This window comes from Oryctolagus cuniculus, chromosome 21 (genome assembly GCF_051225735.1).
Source record: "Oryctolagus cuniculus isolate XC-2025 breed Fujian yellow rabbit chromosome 21, ASM5122573v1, whole genome shotgun sequence".
NCBI lineage: Eukaryota > Metazoa > Chordata > Mammalia > Lagomorpha > Leporidae > Oryctolagus > Oryctolagus cuniculus.
Window position 1 is genome coordinate 46,265,100 of NC_142887.1, and position 12,219 is coordinate 46,277,318.

Sequence of the window (12,219 nt, forward strand, 5' to 3'; positions counted from 1 at the left end):
ATTGGTTCCACCTGGAGTTAAATACTCCACACATTCGAGTTTTCTAGGAAGAAAGCTTCAGAAACCTGGGAAAACATGATATTTCTTTCTGTAAACATGACATTGGATACATTTGATGAACAGGAAGATTGTGCTTTTCTCCAAAACCACTTTCACGGTTATTTTTGGTTAAATTTCACCCAAAATCCACAACAATTTGTCCAGATACTCCTGGATGAAAGCAAAACTATCTGGTGATTTGTAGCTTTCTCAATCCCAGATCTTCCTACAGCCTCTGTGTGTGTTTGTGTTTTCTGGATATTCTCTATGGACTTTAAGGTTTTGAATGCATTTTAGCAGGACCCTTTTTGTTTTCTGCTGGCAAACGCTAATTGGTTCCACCTGGAGTCAAACAATCCACACATTCGAGTTGCTAGGAAGAAAGCTTCAGAAACCTGAGAAAACATGATATTTCTTTCTGTAAACATGACATTGGATACATTTGCCGAACAGGAAGATTGTGCTTTTCTCCAAAACCACTTTCACGGTGATTTTTTGGTTAATTTCACTTCAAAACTAGAACAATTTGTCCAGATACTCCTGGATGAAAACAAAACTATCTGGTGATTTGTAGCTATCTCAATCCCAGATCTTGCTACAGCCTCTGTGTGTGTTTGTGTTTTCTGGATATTCTCTATGGACTTTAAGGTTTTGAATGCATTTTAGCAGGACCCGTTTTGTTTTCTGCTGGCAAATGCTAATTGGTTCCACCTGGAGTCAAATGCTCCACACATTCGAGTTTTCTAGGAAGAAAGCTTTATAAACCTGAGAAAACATGAAAATTCATTCTGTAAACATGACATTGGATACATTTGCCGAACAGGAAGATTGTGCTTTTCTCCAAAACCACTTTCACGGTGATTTTTGGTTAAATTTCACCCAAAATCCACAACAATTTGTCCAGATACTCCTGGATGAAAACAAAACTGTCTGGTGATTTGTAGCTTTCTCAATCCCAGATCTTACTACAGCCTCTGTGTGTGTTTGTGTTTTCTGGATATTCTCTATGGACTTTAAGGTTTTGAATGCATTTTAGCAGGACCCCCTTTGTTTTCTGCTGGCAAACGCTAATTGGTTCCACCTGGAGTTAAGTACTCCACACATTCGAGTTTTCTAGGAAGAAAGCTTCAGAAACCTGGGAAAACATGATATTTCTTTCTGTAAACATGACATTGGATACATTTGCCGAACAGGAAGATTGTGCTTTTCTCCAAAACCACTTTCACGGTTATTTTTGGTTAAATTTCACCCAAAATCCACAACAATTAGTCCAGATACTCCTGGATGAAAACAAAACTATCTGGTGATTTGTAGCTTTCTCAATCCCAGATCTTCCTACAGCCTCTGTGTGTGTTTGTGTTTTCTGGATATTCTCTATGGACTTTAAGGTTTTGAATGCATTTTAGCAGGACCCTTTTTGTTTTCTGCTGGCAAACGCTAATTGGTTCCACCTGGAGTCAAACACTCCACACATTCGAGTTTTCTAGGAAGAAAGCTTCAGAAACCTGAGAAAACATGATATTTCTTTCTGTAAACATGACATTGGATACATTTGCCGAACAGGAAGATTGTGCTTTTCTCCAAAACCACTTTCACGGTGATTTTTTGGTTAAATTTCACTTCAAAACTACAACAATTTGTCCAGATACTCCTGGATGAAAACAAAACTATCTGGTGATTTGTAGCTATCTAAATCACAGATCTTGCTACAGCTTCTGTGTGTGTTTGTGTTTTCTGGATATTCTCTATGGACTTTAAGGTTTTGAATGCATTTTAGCAGGACCCTTTTTGTTTTCTGCTGGCAAACGCTAATTGGTTCCACCGGGACTCAAATACTCCACACCATCGAGTTTTCTAGGAAGAAAGCTCCAGAAACCTGAGAAAACACGGTATTCGTATTTGTAAACATGACCTTGGATACATTTGCCAAAAAGGAAGATTGTGCTTTTCTCCAAAACCACTTTCACGGTGATTTTTGGTTAAATATCACCCGAAATCCAGAAGAATTTGTCCAGATACTCCTGGATGAAAACAAAATTCTCTGGTGATTTGTAGCTATCTCAATCCCAGATCTTGCTACAGCCTCTGTGTGTGTTTGTGTTTTCTGGATATTCTCTATGGACTTTAAGGTTTGGAATGCATTTGAGCAGGACCCTTTTTGTTTTCTGCTGGCAAATGCTAATTGGTTCCACCTGGAGTCAAACACTCCACACATTCGAGTTTTCTAGGAAGAAAGCTTCATAAACTGAGAAAACATGAAAATTCATTCTGTAAACATGACGTTGGATACATTTGCCGAACAGGAAGATTGTGCTTTTCTCGAAAACCACTTTCACGGTCATTTTTGGTTAAATTTCACCCAAAATCCACAACAATTTGTCCAGATACTCCTGGATGAAAACAAAACTGTCTGGTGATTTGTAGCTATCTCAATCCCAGATCTTGCTATGCCTCTGGTGTGTTTGTGTTTTCTTGACATTCTCTATGGACTTTAAGGTTTTGAATGCATTTTAGCAGGACCCTTTTTGTTTTCTGCTGGCAAACGCTAATTGGTTCCACCTGGACACAAATACTCCACACATTCAAGTTTTCTAGGAAGAAAGCTCCAGAAACCTGATAAAACATGATATTTGTATTTCTAAACATGACCTTGGATACATTTGCCGAACAGGAAGATTGTGCTTTTCTCCAAAACCACTTTCACGGTGATTTTTGGTTAAATTTCACCCGAAATCCACAACAATATGTCCAGATACTCCTGGATGAAAACAAAACTATCTGGTGATTTGTAGCTATCTCAATCCCAGATCTTGCTACAGCCTCTGTGTGTGTTTGTGTTTTCTGGATATTCTCTATGGACTTTAAGGTTTTGAATGCATTTTAGCAGGACCCTTTTTGTTTTCTGCTGGCAAACGCTAATTGGTTCCACCGGGACTCAAATACTCCACACATTCGAGTTTTCTAGGAAGAAAGCTCCAGAAACCTGAGAAAACATGGTATTCGTATTTGTAAACATGACCTTGGATACATTTGCCAAACAGGAAGATTGTGCTTTTCTCCAAAACCACTTTCACGGTGATTTTTGGTTAAATATCACCCGAAATCCAGAACAATTTGTCCAGATACTCCTGGATGAAAACAAAACTATCTGGTGATTTGTAGCTATCTCAATCCCAGATCTTGCTACAGCCTCTGTGTGTGTTTGTGTTTTCTGGATATTCTCTATGGACTTTAAGGTTTTGAATGCATTTTAGCAGGACCCTTTTTGTTTTCTGCTGGCAAACGCTGATTGGTTCCACCTGGAGTCAAATCCTCCACACATTCGAGTTTTCTAGGAAGAAAGCTTCAGAAACCTGAGAAAACATGATATTTCCTTCTGTAAACATGACATTGGATACAGTTGCTGAACAGAAAGATTGTGCTTTTCTCCAAAACCACTTTCACGGTGATTTTTTTGGTTAAATTTCACTTCAAAACTACAACAATCCGTCCAGATACTCCTGGATGAAAAAAAAACTATCTGGTGATTTGTAGCTATCTCAATCCCAGATCTTGCTACAGTCTCTGGTGTGTTTGTGTTTTCTTGACATTCTCTATGGACTTTAAGGTTTTGAATGCATTTTAGCAGGACCGTTTTTGTTTTCTGCTGGCAAACGCTAATTGGTTCCACCTGGAACAAATACTCCACACATTCAAGTTTTCTAGGAAAAAAGCTCCAGAAACCTGAGAAAACATGACATTTGTATTTCTAAACATGACCTTGGATACATTTGCCGAACAGGTAGATTGTGCTTTTCTCCAAAACCAGTTTCACGGTGATTTTTGGTTAAATTTCACCCGCAATCCACAACAATTTGTCCAGATACTCCTGGATGAAAACAAAACTATCTGGTGATTTGTAGCTATCTCAATCCCAGATCTTGCTACAGCTTCTGTGTGTGTTTGTGTTTTCTGGATATTCTCTATGGACTTTAAGGTTTTGAATGCATTTTAGCAGGACCCTTTTTGTTTTCTGCTGGCAAACGCTAATTGGTTCCACCGGGACTCAAATACTCCACACCTTCGAGTTTTCTAGGAAGAAAGCTCCAGAAACCTGAGAAAACACGGTATTCGTATTTGTAAACATGACCTTGGATACATTTGCCGAACAGGAAGATTGTGCTTTTCTCCAAAACCACTTTCACGGTGATTTTTGGTTAAATTTCACCCGAAATCCACAACAATATGTCCAGATACTCCTGGATGAAAACAAAACTGTCTGGTGATTTGTAGCTATCTCAATCCCAGATCTTGCTACAGCCTCTGTGTGTGTTTGTGTTTTCTGGATATTCTCTATGGACTTTAAGGTTTGGAATGCATTTCAGCAGGACCCTTTTTGTTTTCTGCTGGCAAACGCTAATTGGTTCCACCTGGAGTCAAATCCTCCACACATTCGAGTTTTCTAGGAAGAAAGCTTCAGAAACCTGAGAAAACATGATATTTCTTTCTGTAAACATGACATTGGATGCATGTCCTGAACAGGAAGATTGTGCTTTTCTCCAAAACCACTTTCACGGTGATTTTTTTGGTTAAATTTCACTTCAAAACTACAACAATCCGTGCAGATACTCCTGGTTGAAAACAAAACTATCTGGTGATTTGTAGCTATCTTAATCACAAATCTTGCTACAGCCTCTAGTGTGTTTGTGTTTTCTGGACATTCTCTATGGACTTTAAGGTTTTGAATGCATTTTAGCAGGACCCTTTTTGTTTTCTGCTGGCAAACGCTAATTGGTTCCACCTGGACTCAAATACTCCACACATTTGAGTTTTCTAGGAAGAAAGCTTCAGAAACCTGTGAAAACATGGTATTTATTTCTGTAAACATGACATTGGATGCATTTGCCGAACAGGAAGATTGTGCTTTTCTCCAAAACCACTTTCACGGTGATTTTTGGTTAAATTTCACCCTAAACCCACAACAATTTGTCCAGATACTCCTGGATGAAAACAAAACTATCTGGTGATTTGTAGCTATCTCAATCCCAGATCTTGCTACAGCTTCTGTGTGTGTTTGTGTTTTCTGGATATTCTATATGGACTTTAAGGTTTTGAATGCATTTTAGCAGGACCCTTTTTGTTTTCTGCTGGCAAATGCTAATTGGTTCCACCTGGAGTCAAACACTCCACACATTCGAGTTTTCTAGGAAGAAAGCTTCATAAACTGAGAAAACATGAAAATTCATTCTGTAAACATGACGTTGGATACATTTGATGAACAGGAAGATTGTGCTTTTCTCGAAAACCACTTTCACGGTCATTTTTGGTTAAATTTCACCCAAAATCCACAACAATTTGTCCAGATACTCCTGGATGAAAACAAAACTGTCTGGTGATTTGTAGCTATCTCAATCCCAGATCTTGCTACAGCCTCTGGTGTGTTTGTGTTTTCTTGACATTCTCTATGGACTTTAAGGTTTTGAATGCATTTTAGCAGGACCCTTTTTGTTTTCTGCTGGCAAACGCTAATTGGTTCCACCTGGACACAAATACTCCACACATTCAAGTTTTCTTGGAAGAAAGCTCCAGAAACCTGATAAAACATGATATTTGTATTTCTAAACATGACCTTGGATACATTTGCCGAACAGGAAGATTGTGCTTTTCTCCAAAACCACTTTCATGGTGATTTTTGGTTAAATTTCACCCGAAATCCACAACAATTTGTCCAGATACTCCTGGATGAAAGCAAAACTATCTGGTGATTTGTAGCTTTCTCAATCCCAGATCTTCCTACAGCCTCTGTGTGTGTTTGTGTTTTCTGGATATTCTCTATGGACTTTAAGGTTTTGAATGCATTTCAGGAGGACCCTTTTTGTTTTCTGCTGGCAAACGCTAATTGTTTCCACCTGGAGTCAAACACTCCAAACGTTCGAGTTTTCTAGGAAGAAAGCTTCAGAAACCTGAGAAAACATGATATTTCTTTCTGTAAACATGACATTGGATACATTTGCCGAACAGGAAGATTGTGCTTTTCTCCAAAACCACTTTCACGGTGATTTTTGGTTAAATTTCACCCGAAATCCACAACAATTTGTCCAGATACTCCTGGATGAAAGCAAAACTATCTGGTGATTTGTAGCTTTCTCAATCCCAGATCTTGCTACAGCCTCTGTGTGTGTTTGTGTTTTCTGGATATTCTCTATGGACTTTAAGGTTTTGAATGCATTTTAGCATTACCCTTTTTGTTTTCTGCTGGCAAACGCTGATTGGTTCCACCTGGAGTTAAATACTCCACACATTCGAGTTTTCTAGGAAGAAAGCTTCAGAAACCTGGGAAAACATGATATTTCTTTCTGTAAACATGACATTGGATACATTTGATGAACAGGAAGATTGTGCTTTTCTCCAAAACCACTTTCACGGTTATTTTTGGTTAAATTTCACCCAAAATCCACAACAATTTGTCCAGATACTCCTGGATGAAAGCAAAACTATCTGGTGATTTGTAGCTTTCTCAATCCCAGATCTTCCTACAGCCTCTGTGTGTGTTTGTGTTTTCTGGATATTCTCTATGGACTTTAAGGTTTTGAATGCATTTTAGCAGGACCCTTTTTGTTTTCTGCTGGCAAACGCTAATTGGTTCCACCTGGAGTCAAACAATCCACACATTCGAGTTGCTAGGAAGAAAGCTTCAGAAACCTGAGAAAACATGATATTTCTTTCTGTAAACATGACATTGGATACATTTGCCGAACAGGAAGATTGTGCTTTTCTCCAAAACCACTTTCACGGTGATTTTTTGGTTAATTTCACTTCAAAACTAGAACAATTTGTCCAGATACTCCTGGATGAAAACAAAACTATCTGGTGATTTGTAGCTATCTCAATCCCAGATCTTGCTACAGCCTCTGTGTGTGTTTGTGTTTTCTGGATATTCTCTATGGACTTTAAGGTTTTGAATGCATTTTAGCAGGACCCGTTTTGTTTTCTGCTGGCAAATGCTAATTGGTTCCACCTGGAGTCAAATGCTCCACACATTCGAGTTTTCTAGGAAGAAAGCTTTATAAACCTGAGAAAACATGAAAATTCATTCTGTAAACATGACATTGGATACATTTGCCGAACAGGAAGATTGTGCTTTTCTCCAAAACCACTTTCACGGTGATTTTTGGTTAAATTTCACCCAAAATCCACAACAATTTGTCCAGATACTCCTGGATGAAAACAAAACTGTCTGGTGATTTGTAGCTATCTCAATCCCAGATCTTACTACAGCCTCTGTGTGTGTTTGTGTTTTCTGGATATTCTCTATGGACTTTAAGGTTTTGAATGCATTTTAGCAGGACCCCCTTTGTTTTCTGCTGGCAAACGCTAATTGGTTCCACCTGGAGTTAAGTACTCCACACATTCGAGTTTTCTAGGAAGAAAGCTTCAGAAACCTGGGAAAACATGATATTTCTTTCTGTAAACATGACATTGGATACATTTGCCGAACAGGAAGATTGTGCTTTTCTCCAAAACCACTTTCACGGTTATTTTTGGTTAAATTTCACCCAAAATCCACAACAATTAGTCCAGATACTCCTGGATGAAAACAAAACTATCTGGTGATTTGTAGCTTTCTCAATCCCAGATCTTCCTACAGCCTCTGTGTGTGTTTGTGTTTTCTGGATATTCTCTATGGACTTTAAGGTTTTGAATGCATTTTAGCAGGACCCTTTTTGTTTTCTGCTGGCAAACGCTAATTGGTTCCACCTGGAGTCAAACACTCCACACATTCGAGTTTTCTAGGAAGAAAGCTTCAGAAACCTGAGAAAACATGATATTTCTTTCTGTAAACATGACATTGGATACATTTGCCGAACAGGAAGATTGTGCTTTTCTCCAAAACCACTTTCACGGTGATTTTTTGGTTAAATTTCACTTCAAAACTACAACAATTTGTCCAGATACTCCTGGATGAAAACAAAACTGTCTGGTGATTTGTAGCTATCTCAATCCCAGATCTTGCTACAGCCTCTGTGTGTGTTTGTGTTTTCTGGATATTCTCTATGGACTTTAAGGTTTTGAATGCATTTTAGCAGGACCCTTTTTGTTTTCTGCTGGCAAACGCTAATTGGTTCCACCTGGAGTCAAATGCTCCACACATTCGAGTTTTCTAGGAAGAAAGCTTCAGAAACCTGAGAAAACATGAAAATTCATTCTGTAAACATGACATTGGATACATTTGCCGAACAGGAAGATTGTGCTTTTCTCCAAAACCACTTTCACGGTGATTTTTGGTTAAATTTCACCCAAAATCCACAACAATTTGTCCACATACTCCTGGATGAAAACAAAACTGTCTGGTGATTTGTAGCTATCTCAATCCCAGATCTTACTACAGCCTCTGTGTGTGTTTGTGTTTTCTGGATATTCTCTATGGACTTTAAGGTTTTGAATGCATTTTAGCAGGACCCTCTTTGTTTTCTGCTGGCAAACGCTGATTGGTTCCACCTGGAGTTAAGTACTCCACACATTCGAGTTTTCTAGGAAGAAAGCTTCAGAAACCTGGGAAAACATGATATTTCTTTCTGTAAACATGACATTGGATACATTTGCCGAACAGGAAGATTGTGCTTTTCTCCAAAACCACTTTCACGGTGATTTTTGGTTACATTTCACCCGAAATCCACAACAATTTGTCCAGATACTCCTCGAAGAAAACAAAACTATCTGGTGATTTGTAGCTATCTCAATCCCAGATCTTGCTACAGCCTCTGTGTGTGTTTGTGTTTTCTGGATATTCTCTATGGACTTTAAGCTTTTGAATGCATTTTAGCAGGACCCTCTTTGTTTTCTGCTGGCAAACGCTAATTGGTTCCACCTGGAGTCAAACACTCCACACATTCGAGTTTTCGAGGAAGAAAGCTTCATAAACCTGAGAAAACATGATATTTCTTTCTGTAAACATGACATTGGATACATTTGCCGAACAGGAAGATTGTGCTTTTCTCCAAAACCACTTTCACGGTGATTTTTGGTTAAATTTCACTTCAAAACGACAACAATTTGTCCAGATACTCCTGGATTTAAACAAAACTATCTGGTGATTTGTAGCTATCTCAATCCCAGATCTTGCTACAGCCTCTGTGTGTGTTTGTGTTTTCTGGATATTCTCTATGGACTTTAAGGTTTTGAATGCATTTGAGCAGGACCCTTTTTGTTTTCTGCTGGCAAACGCTAATTGGTTCCACCTGGAGTCAAACACTACACACATTCGAGTTTTCTAGGAAGAAAGCTTCAGAAACCAGAGAAAACATGATATTTCTTTCTGTAAACATGACATTGGATACATTGGCCGAACAGGAAGATTGTGCTTTTCTCCAAAACCACTTTCACGGTGATTTTTTGGTTAAATTTCACTTCAAAACTACAACAATTTGTCCAGATACTCCTGGATGAAAACAAAACTATCTGGTGATTTGTAGCTATCTCAATCCCAGATCTTCCTACAGCCTCTGTGTGTGTTTGTGTTTTCTGGATATTCTCTATGGACTTTAAGGTTTTGAATGCATTTTAGCAGGACCCTTTTTGTTTTCTGCTGGCAAATGCTAATTGGTTCCACCTGGATTCAAATGCTCCACACATTCGAATTTTCTAGGAAGAAAGCTTCATAAACCTGAGAAAACATGATAATTCATTCTGTAAACATGACATTGGATACATTTGCTGAAAAGGAAGATTGTGCTTTTCGGCAAAACCACTTTCACGGTGATTTTTGGTTAAATTTCACCCAAAATCCACAACAATTTGTCCAGATACTCCTGGATGAAAACAAAACTGTCTGGTGATTTGTAGCTATCTCAATCCCAGATCTTGCTACAGCCTCTGTGTGTGTTTGTGTTTTCTGGATATTCTCTATGGACTTTAAGGTTTTGAATGCATTTTAGCAGGACCCTTTTTGTTTTCTGCTGGCAAACGCTAATTGGTTCCACCTGGAGTCAAACACTCCACACATTCGAGTTTTCTAGGAAGAAAGCTTCAGAAACCTGAGAAAACATGATATTTCTTTCTGTAAACATGACATTGGATGCATTTGCCAAACAGGAAGATTGTGCTTTTCTCCAAAACCACTTTCACGGTGATTTTTGGTTACATTTCACCCGAAATCCACAACAATTTGTCCAGATACTTCTCGAAGAAAACAAAACTATCTGGTGATTTGTAGCTATCTCAATCCTAGATCCTGCTACAGCCTCTGTGCGTGTTTGTGTTTTCTGGATATTCTCTATGGACTTTAAGGTTTTGAATGCATTTTAGCAGGACCCTCTTTGTTTTCTGCTGGCAAACGCTAATTGGTTCCACCTGGAGTCAAACACTCCAAACATTCGAGTTTTCTAGGAAGAAAGCTTCATAAACCTGAGAAAACATGATATTTCTTTCTGTAAACATGACATTGGATACATTTGCCGAACAGGAAGATTGTGCTTTTCTCCAAAACCACTTTCATGGTGATTTTTGGTTAAATTTCACTTCAAAACGACAACAATTTGTCCAGATACTCCTGGATTTAAACAAAACTATCTGGTGATTTGTAGCTATCTCAATCCCAGATCTTGCTACAGCCTCTGTGTGTGTTTGTGTTTTCTGGATATTCTCTATGGACTTTAAGGTTTTGAATGCATTTTAGCAGGACCCTTTTTGTTTTCTGCTGGCAAACGCTAATTGGTTCCACCTGGAGTCAAATCCACCACACATTCGAGTTTTCTAGGAAGAAAGCTTCAGAAACCTGAGAAAACATGATATTTCTTTCTGTAAACATGATATTGGATACATTTGCCGAACAGGAAGATTGTGCTTTTCTCCAAATCCACTTTCACGGTGATTTTTGGTTAAATTTCACCCAAAATCCACAACAATTTGTCCACATACTCCTGGATGAAAGCAAAACTATCTGGTGATTTGTAGCTATCTCAATCCCAGATCTTCCTACAGCCTCTGTGTGTGTTTGTGTTTTCTGGTTATTCTCTATGGACTTTAAGGTTTTGAATGCATTTTAGCAGGACCCTTTTTGTTTTCTGCTGGCAAACGCTAATTGGTTCCACCTGGAGTCAAACACTCCACACATTCGAGTTTTCTAGGAAGAAAGCTTCAGAAACCTGAGAAAACATGATATTTCTTTCTGTAAACATGACATTGGATACATTGGCCGAACAGGAAGATTGTGCTTTTCTCCAAAACCACTTTCCCGGTCATTTTTTGGTTAAATTTCACTTCAAAACTACAACAATTTGTCCAGATACTCCTGGAAGAAAACAAAACTATCTGGTGATTTGTAGCTATCTCAATCCCAGATCTTGCTACAGCCTCTGTGTGTGTTTGTGTTTTCTGGATATTCTCTATGGACTTTAAGATTTTGAATGCATTTTAGCAGGACCCTTTTTGTTTTCTGCTGGCAAATGCTAATTGGTTCCACCTGGAGTGAAATACTCCACACATTCGAGTTGGTAGGTAGAAAGCTTCATAAACCTGAGAAAACATGATAATTCATTCTGTAAACATGACATTGGATACATTTGCCGAACAGGAAGATTGTGCTTTTCTCCAAAACCACTTTGACGGTGATGTTTGGTTAAATTTCACTTCAAAACTACAACAATTTTCCGGAAACTCCTGGATGAAAACAAAACTATCTGGTGATTTGTAGCTATCTCAATCACAGATCTTGCTACAGCCTCTGTGTGTGTTTGTGTTTTCTGGATATTCTCTATGGACTTTAAGGTTTTGAATGCATTTTAGCAGGACCCTTTTTGTTTTCTGCTGGGAAACGCTAATTGGTTCCACCTGGAGTCAAATACTCCACACATTCGAGTTGGTACAAAGAAAGCTTCAAAAACCTGAGAAAACATGATAATTCATTCTGTAAACATGACATTGGATACATTTGCCGAACAGGAAGATTGTGCTTTTCTCCAAAACCACTTTCACGGTGATTTTTGGTTACATTTCACCCGAAATCCACAACAATTTGTCCAGATATTCCTGGATGAAAACATAACTATCTGGTGATTTGTAGCTATCTCAATCCCAGATCTTGCTACAGCCTCTGGTGTGTTTGTGTTTTCTGGATATTCTCTATGGACTTAAGGTTTTGAATGCATTTCAGAAGGACCCTTTTTGTTTTCTGCTGGCAAACGCTAATTGGTTCCACCTGGA